Source organism: Odontomachus brunneus, unplaced genomic scaffold (assembly GCF_010583005.1).
Source record: "Odontomachus brunneus isolate Ranch 3 - 2012 unplaced genomic scaffold, Obru_v1 Obru_scaffold_015, whole genome shotgun sequence".
NCBI classification, from domain to species: domain Eukaryota; kingdom Metazoa; phylum Arthropoda; class Insecta; order Hymenoptera; family Formicidae; genus Odontomachus; species Odontomachus brunneus.
In genome coordinates, this window is record NW_022639465.1 from 1,456,073 (window position 1) to 1,465,042 (window position 8,970).

The window sequence follows — 8,970 nt, forward strand, 5'->3', positions numbered from 1 at the left end:
TACACGCACGAACACGGAGGTGGATTCACTCTCGCCAAAGCGCGACTATGACGACAACCGAACAGGAACTGGCGGCGGCGCGCGCGGAAACCCGCTACTTATGCCCCGGGTGGGAAGAAACGGCGGCGGAATCGAACCGCGCGGTCCGCCTTTGGACTCGAACTGCCGCGAGTCCAAAGAGCCAATCGCCGCGGCACGTCGCGCCGCGGTTCGGCCCGGAAGATTGATTTGCTCGCGCAAAGACCGCACCGCGTCGTGCGAGATTAGATGGGTACAGCCGTGCCGGACAGCGTTAGAAATCCCGCGCGCAATTTTCAGCGTTATACGCGACTGTCGGTGCTGCATCTATTTGGTAACACAGATCGACACGAGCGTCGTTCTGCTTTTGTTTTGTGTTCAGTGAGGAAACAAGGTAGGATGATGCTTGAGTCGATTAGTGTCATTAAATGGTAAACCCTTAATAATGCATGTGGACCGACGATTTCGGCTTATGCCTCGCATCTTCGCCCACGAAATGTCGGATCGGATCATTAACATCGCGTTACGACGCGATGCAATTAACCGATATACTTCACACGAGGTCTTGAGGTTCCACGTTGCGTAAATCTAAAATCCCCGCAGAGAAAGTTTATTGCGAGAGTTAATTAGGATCCAGTCTGATTCTCCAAAATAATTATGGGTTTTGGTTAGAAACATTACGTTTATATGCAAAACCCAAAATTTTCCCAATATTTTTTTCTGGTCTGCATTTTACGTTAGAATTGAATAAAACATGTATTGACTTTCTAAATAATTTTACTAATCAATAAAATATTCGAGGCGTTAGCTGTTTATTTGGTAATATTACTTCCAAGCAACATCGATTTCTCATGAGCTATACGGGGTATCCCAGAATAACTTCCGAAGCTCTCGTGAAGGTATAATACGGATTAAGGTAAACGTAAAAGTGTTATACCATTTTGCGATGTTCGCAATAATTATCGAGATGTTAAGGAAGATTTGTAAATGGTCACACGAGATATGATAGATGAGCTGCAGTAGCGACATCTGCCGACGTGTGCTTGTACATTAGATCAAATTAAACAAAAAAAGTCCTCTACCTTATTCCTAATAATTTTGTAGACTTTTAGTTATTAATCAGATAGCATTAATATATTATCGCGAGCAACCATACGCCAATCTTCTTCAATTAATAATTCTACATTTACGAAGTTCTGAGGAAAATCGTACAGGACTTTCTCGTTCAGTTTAACCTAATGTACACGATGGCAGACATCGCCACTACAGTGCAACATTTCCACGTCCACACTCTACTTATCGGAGGTGATCTCTATCGGGAAATGAGAATTTTGCACGTGCGATCGCAACGGTGAAATAATCGTGTAACGCACCTCTCTCTAATCTTTATAATATACCTCTCACGGGTGTGGCTCTACATCCTTTGCTCGTCGCAAAAAGAGACGAAGGAAGGAAACGACTGTCTCTAGCAAGAACTACTCCTTCTCGCCAGCTCCGTCTCCTATCGTTCATTCTACCGCGAAACGCTCCGCTACTTACGTCGAAGGCGCGGCGGCCGAACCTTTGACCCATTTTTCTATCGATCTCGCCTGGTTCCGCATCTAGGGCATCTCGATGGCCCCGGCCCCGGCCGTCGAGATTTCCGCCACTCCCAGAACGCTGAGACCTCGTGCTGACCTCGTGCTCTATCGCACCTATGCTTAGGGATACCTGTGCTAACCGGCAGCCGATCGATAGAAAAATGGCCGTAACGTCAGTTTGTACGTGATACAATCGGTGAAAGATGCCTCTCCAAATAACAACAAAAGTATTCAAATTGAACATGCAAATTGTTTTCCGAATTGGTCATCCGAATTGCTTATTTATGATACTTATGAAATAAGCAGCTCCGGTTATCACATGATGGATTAATTGCGTGAAACGGGTCTTCCGCGATCAACCACGTTCCGACAAAGCGTGCGTAGGGGAGAGTGTTTTGTGTAAGCGAGAAAGAGAAAGAGAGAGAGGGAGAGGGGAGAGTGAGGGAGGAAGAGAAGGGCGGGGAGGGATGGAAGGAGGAAAGAGGACAAAAGAGTGAGAGGGAGTACGCGCGAGAGAGAGCGAGAGAGAGAGAGAGAGGGAGAGAGAGAGATTATCATAGTGTTACGTAACACTCTCAGATCGGCCCACCGAGCATTGAACGGAACGATAATTAACTGTTCGGCGATGAGAAACAGAGACCAATGCAACGAGTCTTGTTAAACGCTGTAACATTGTAACTTGTATCACTATGCGAAAGGGATCCGTGCTCTCTCAATTCTCTTTTGTTCGTCTTTAAACGTATTTTCGACACCAGTCACTCGCGCCATCGGCCTGCCTGTTGTGAAAGCGTAGGCAAAGCGTGATCGATCGTAACGCTTCCGATACATGTAATCTTTCGAGCTCGAAATCTATCCTTCCAATACGTGTAACAGATATTCGCCGCTCTACCAGCGATGTTAAGCGTAATGTTCGTTACGTGGTTCGATCGAAAGGGTTAAGCGTGTGGCGGTCTGCCCCGCGGTAGCGCTCAGTCGATTAACCAGCCCGACGCGGCGCTGCGGAAGGCTCCGAGCAGCGGGGTCAGAGGGGTTAGAGGGCACGAGGGGCGAGGAGAGGAAGGGATTAGGCCGCTCTGTAAAACGTCGGGACTCGGCTCGCCGGCCGTCCTATTTCTGCGCTCGGGAAAGTTCGTACACCGGAGCGATCGCGCACGAAGTGACGAGGATATAAGTAGGTCGTTCGTAGCCGCACGTGTCGTCCTTGACTCACATAGAGCGGCGCGCAGGCGCTCGCCGTTGCCGCATTGCCGGTCGCTAGGGCTCTTTCTTTGTTCGCCACCGCGCGCTTGTGCGCGTGAAGCACGTAAGTGTATGTGTGTATGTTTCGTGGTGTGAGCGTGTGCCTCGGTTGTGTGTGTAGGCGCTTATGTATCGCGTCGTGCGTTCGCGCGCACGCGGATGAGAGCTTCCCGTTGCTCGATCAACGCGCGTGCGCGCGTACGTACGCACAGGGTGTCCTAACAGAGCGTATCGGTGCGGTGAAAGTTTCTCCTTTTTCTTCGCAAGACACCCTCTACATGAGAAACGGTTCTCAGGATCGGTTCTCGCGAAGATTTCGCGCTTGACGTGGCCTATTTTTGGCGATTTGTTTCCCCGAGAAAACACATATCTTTTCTTTAATATATTGATACAGGTAGACAGATGCACAGTGTGTTGCAAAACAATGTAGACACAATGAAGTCGAGAGCTCACCAAACTGTCAAAATAGAGCAGTATTGACAGTCTTACACAATAATAATATAAAGAGCACTAAATAATAATATATAATAATACTCAATAACAATAATATTTAAATAATTACTAGGCAATTTCATCAGTAATGACTTTCAATTTTGACAGTTTGGTGAGGTCTCAACTTCATTGTGTCTAAATTATTTCGCAACCAATTGTACGCCAATTTGGCAGCAACTTCACGAGTTGAATTGTGCAAATTGCATAAATGGTGGGGTATTTATATTTATTACATAGAGTAGTAAAATAGAAATATGAAACAAATTATCAAAATTAACTCAAATTATATAAGAGCTAAATTCATTTTGCATAATGCACTGCGAATACACTGAGATTTTTAGATAATATTTTGACTAAGTTTGTTTTGCATACTTTTTGCACACTTATGTTGGAAGCACTCATTCTATGTTCTTCATGTGAAGAACGATAAAGATAAATATACTCAGATATATTCAAATATATTCAAAATACTGTATTTGAATAAATGTTCTATGCACATGCATAAAACATTAACAAAATGTAACTTAATTATCAATTTTGTTTTACAATTATAAATAAACAATTTCGATACTTTATTATGTAAATATATTCCATTACTAAGTTATATTAGTAGTAAATTTCATTAATAATAAATGCATGTTACTATTTCGAACATTTGGGGAACTTTTCAGAATGCATTGCAGACATGCGCAGCAGATATCCAGACAGCACATCTCCAAAGGATATTCTGGGGACGTTTTCAGAACGTCTTTAGGATATCCTGCGGAGGTCTGTTTATCCATTAGGATAAGTTTACGAGTGTCCCAAAAGTGTTTTTTTTTTTTCTATTATAAATGTACGAATCTCTGTCTACAATGTTGTATACGTATATTCGTAGAATATATCCGATTCGAGAATATTCAGGAATTAAGAACATTCGTATTTCATAAGAACATTTACGGAATATTTTGTATTGTTTGGTGGGCTGCATCTGCACGGATGCATCTGTTCAATGCGCATTGTTCATGATCGGAAGCCGCGTATGGTACGCACACCTTGATGAAGGCCACGATGACGACGATGTATGCACACAAACAAAACTTAACGGAAAGGGAAAGGGTATTGGACGCGGGAGCGGAGTTTTATTTCCTCTTTCTTTTTTCTCTTCTTACCGTGCAAGGTGGAGACGAATATATCGAGTCACGCGTGACGCAGTGCGTCGCGCCGTCGATGTGTGTGTGTGTGTGTGCGCGCACGTTCGTTTTCAACAGCGAGAAAACTTCTTGGCGTTCGATTGTTCGGTGCTCATAAATTGTTACTTAACCGACGTTACATTAGCGGTAAAGTCAACCACGCCGGATAATCGAGTCCATAAGATAGATTATACGCGACCTTTGAATTCTGCCGCATTCTACAAGCGACGACTTCGCAACGGGCGACCAGCTAACGCTTGTCAAGGACACTCTCGCATCACGAAGACCTCAGTACAGAGGCAGAGAGAGAGAGAGAGAGCAAGACAGAGAAAGAGAGGGAGAGGGAGAGAGAGAGAGAGAGAGAGAGAACGCGAGTCTGTAGTCTGGCTTGGCTTTGGCATCGCGCGAGTATTGATCGCAGCGGGAACTCAAAGGGGAGGCCACACCACGTTGGGCTATTCGAACCCCAATTGGATCGCCCTACCTCGTGTGGCAAGCGACCGGAGGAGAACACGAGCGAATACGGCCTATTTCTTAATACATCAGGAACGGGACATTTATATAACGAGTTGCGGGGAACGTTGAAGTTGAGAGAGTTGATCGAAAGGCAGTCGCAAGGGGGATTTATATTTACTTAACTTGTGTGATGTTAATGAAAAATTTCTTGAGTCCGTGGCCGAACGACCCTACAAGAATTCCTTACAAGGAACGTTAGTTTCGAGAAAGGTCGTTGGGACGCCCGATTGATAAATGTCGAGCGACGCAAGTTGAACGCGCCCAATTGCGTAATTGCATACGCCGCGTTTGAGCGTCACTGTGATATATCGATACGACCAGTGTGCAGTTGTTGATAGGGTAAGGGAGCCATGCAACCAGCCACGGCGACCATGAAACCCGCGATTTGTAGCGTTCACTTCCTAGACAAACAGGTGTGCCCAAGCACCGTGGGAACTTTTTACAGATCGCAATCAGATAACGAGGTATTACTTGAAAGGCGGCTTACTTTGTTACTTGAAACAATCATTCCAGAGATGTGGAACGCTGGCGGGATGCTGATGGATCCGAATGATCAGCAGAGAGTTTCGGAATATATATACGAATCAATGAGAAACGATGAGAAATGACGAATGAGTGAGGCGCCCCAAATAGACAGGTGTATAGTCGCGGACAAAAGATTGTCCGTAATATTTGGGATGAGTTTTGTGGGAGCATTTTCAGACTGTACCTTGGCAGCAATTTTATTAGTCGATTTATAAAGATTGCGACCCTTATGAGTGATTCTTACGGCATATTTTTAATGTATAAAATGACGAAGTCATTAAAGTACGAAAAGAATGATTAAATTTGTTATGTAAAATCTGCATCAATATAATAAAAGATTTAATTTAATATATGATATCAATTTTAATTTAATACAGTATATTTGCTTTATGAGAATAATTAGAAAAGAAAAGCTGTAGAGAGAGGGAGAGCGAATTTCCAACGTCAGTCGTCTCACGTCGTGGTAATCATAAAAATCTGTCTGGGAAAGTGATCGGCAAGAAGACGATGGTCTCTCGAAGTTGCGATTCTCTGCGCACAAGGGGAACATCAGGTAGCTGGCAATTTTCTTCCCAGGATGTTTTCCGATACGCGAAGGATGCGGACGCGCGATGGAACAAAGATGGATCTCCGGCTAGATCGCTAATTATGCAACGCGCATATTACGGTGATTCGATCTCCGTGTTCAACTCAATTGCCCGTTTCTCCTTGATATTTTCTTCTATCCTTGGCACCGCGCTGTACGCGGCACCGCTTCTTCTCCTACCCTCGGGTCGTCCGTCGCGAATCGATGTTCGTGTCTTATTCTCTGCGACCTATTCGCGAAGAACAGGACGCGGCGGAATAATTAAACGGAACCTCACTTATTGATCACGGAGGTGCGCGCGCGCGCGCGCGGCCGAGAAAGTGGACCGATTGTTGTTGATCCCGGATCGAACGTCCTATTGACGACCAGAGTTGTGAAAATATTAATTAAATTTTTCTCGGCTTAATAATTGATTTGAATAAATATATTTCAGTTTAACTATTTGACGCGAAGCGAAAGCTTTTATTCGAGCAAAATCAACGGAGAGTGTTCAATTGACGATTGATTCCAACGAATTTAATTGAAGACTGTTCAATTGACGATTAGTATGAGAGAAGGGAATCAAAGATCGTTCAACTAACAATTGAACTTAACAGATTTAATTAAAGGCTGTTTAATTGACGATATGAGCAAATCCGATCAATTCCATCGAAGAGCTTTCGACTACTCAAGGTTACACAATCGGTGTTGTGGATAATATTCATTCTCAATGGCATCTTGGAAAATACCGATGATCGAGTAGGACCTGCGTTAAAAGGAACACTCGGTATATCAATCGTCCGTTGCAACCGTTGATTAAATTTGCTCATATCAATCATCAATTAAACGTTCTTTAATTAAATCTGCTAAGTTTAATCATCAATTAAGCGGCCTTTAATTGAGTTTAAGTTCAATTATTAACTAAATAATCTTTAATTCTTTTCGCTCATATCAATCGTCAACTGAACGGTTTTTTATTAAATTTGTTAAAAAATTAATTGCCAATTAAGCGGCCTTTAGTTGAATATTAATCAACAATAACGCTCATATTAATCGTCAACAAAACACGATACAATTAATTAAAAAAATAATTAACGGTAAAACTGCCGAATAAGGGATCACCCCCAACGATCTTAATATTGACATAATTATAGAACTGAGAGCCTCAAAACTACTCGCAACCCGATTGACGATTCGCAACCTCGCAACGACCTATCGATGTCGCGCCGCGCTGCGGGCGACGGGTCTGATTTTTTCGCAGGATCGAAATCGCGCCGTTACGATTTCATACCTTGGCACGAGGTTGCCCGCATGACGACGTTCTCTTCAGATAAGCACGTTCTTATCTGCACGCGTGCTTACGTAAGCAACAACTCTTAAACTCCCGTTGCCGACTCTCTGCTCCGTCGCTCTCCGTAGTCGTCACGTATCCCTACCTTCGCCGCGTATTCTTCTTTTTTCCCTTATCGGCCTCGCGACTCTTCCTCGCAAAGTGCTGTAATCGGAATGCCCGGCCCGCAATGTCGTCGCGATTTCGTAACGCTGAGTTCCCGAACTCCGCGCCGCGACACTCTGTCGTCCATGGATTCGCACTCTCGGAGATTGAATATTCCGTATATATCGTGGTATATTGTCCGAATGTCGATGCGCGCGGGATTTTGAACATTTCTGGGCAACGTGAGAACAGTTGCATTCGAGTCGTTAACTGGCGCGCCGTTCAGTCTATTTAGTTTAGTTCGGAAGTATCTCTTTTTCCTTGGTCTCTCGGAAAGATAAGCGAATCCGATTACCCGAGTGCTGTTCCTTGAGCGATTCCGCGACGTGCAGTCGCGATGACTCAGTCGCACGTCATTTCGCGTTGAAAAACAAGGAAAAGGTAAAAAAGGAACGCGCACGGCATGCATTGCGAATTCACGGTTTAACACTTCTCGAAGTGAGTCGTCGGTGCAGCATGAAAAATTGAGATGTAATGATGAGGCGCGAGAAGGTTCTGCTGAGAATCGTTAATTTTAGAAGGATAATATGTCGCTTCCTCAACGTTTTCCTTTGTCAATTATCTATTGCACGGGGAGAATGTTACATAAGATTCGTCTCTCGCGACTACCAGTCAATTTCTTTCGGGATACAGCTGGAGGAACTAATCAATTCCGGGGAACAGAGTAAGGTTAGCCCTCGCTCTATTATTTTTTAACCGTTCCGTTAAAAAGCCGCGTGGAAAATACACGCGTTTCCACGCCTATGCACCGCCGTATAGCGGGTATACATACCACGTGTCCTACCCTCGCGTGACTGGGGTAGCGAGAGCACGTGGCCCCCCACCTTGTCATACCCGGGTACGCGCGAGAGAAACGGAGCAAAGCTTGAGGACGCAGAGGGGTGGCAAGAGTGCTGGTGCAACGAGCAAGACAAGGAGAAAGGGTGACAAGCAGAAACCGCGTGGGGCTGAGACAAGGACGGAGAAAAATTAATGTACGGAGGGAGAGTAAATAGAAAAAGAGAGAGTGACGAGTGTAGATGGAAGCAGGGGGACAGAGAGCGAGAGGGAGAGCAAGAGGGGGCAAGAGAGAAAGGAAGAGAGAGGGGAAGAGAGACGGGGGGTTGATGTTGGTTGAAATAGAGAGGTCGGCAGGGTCGCGACAAGGAGAGCAGCGAGGAATGGAGGGGTCGGAATTGAAAGTGACAGAGACGTGGCGGTGAGACGAAGGAACGAAACGAACAGTGGAAAGAGAGACGTGTCTAGGAGTCGTGCAGGAATCGGGGGGAAGGGGGCGACCACGACACAGAAGGAAAGAGACAGAGAAAAATAGAGCAAGAGAGAGAGAGAGAGAGAGAGAGAGAGAGAGAGAGAGAGAGAGAGAGAGAG

General features: G+C 45.0%; 1 long non-coding RNA gene across 1 annotated transcript in view; it reads left to right on the forward strand.

Moving 5' to 3' along the window:
* Window positions 1-441: 441 nt before the first annotated feature.
* Window positions 442-8,970, forward strand: part of LOC116841337 — a 13,045-nt gene continuing 4,516 nt past the window's right edge. The window contains exon 1 of the long non-coding RNA XR_004377539.1: window positions 442-2,901. This is a non-coding gene — a long non-coding RNA (uncharacterized LOC116841337). The remainder of the gene's footprint in view (window positions 2,902-8,970) is intronic.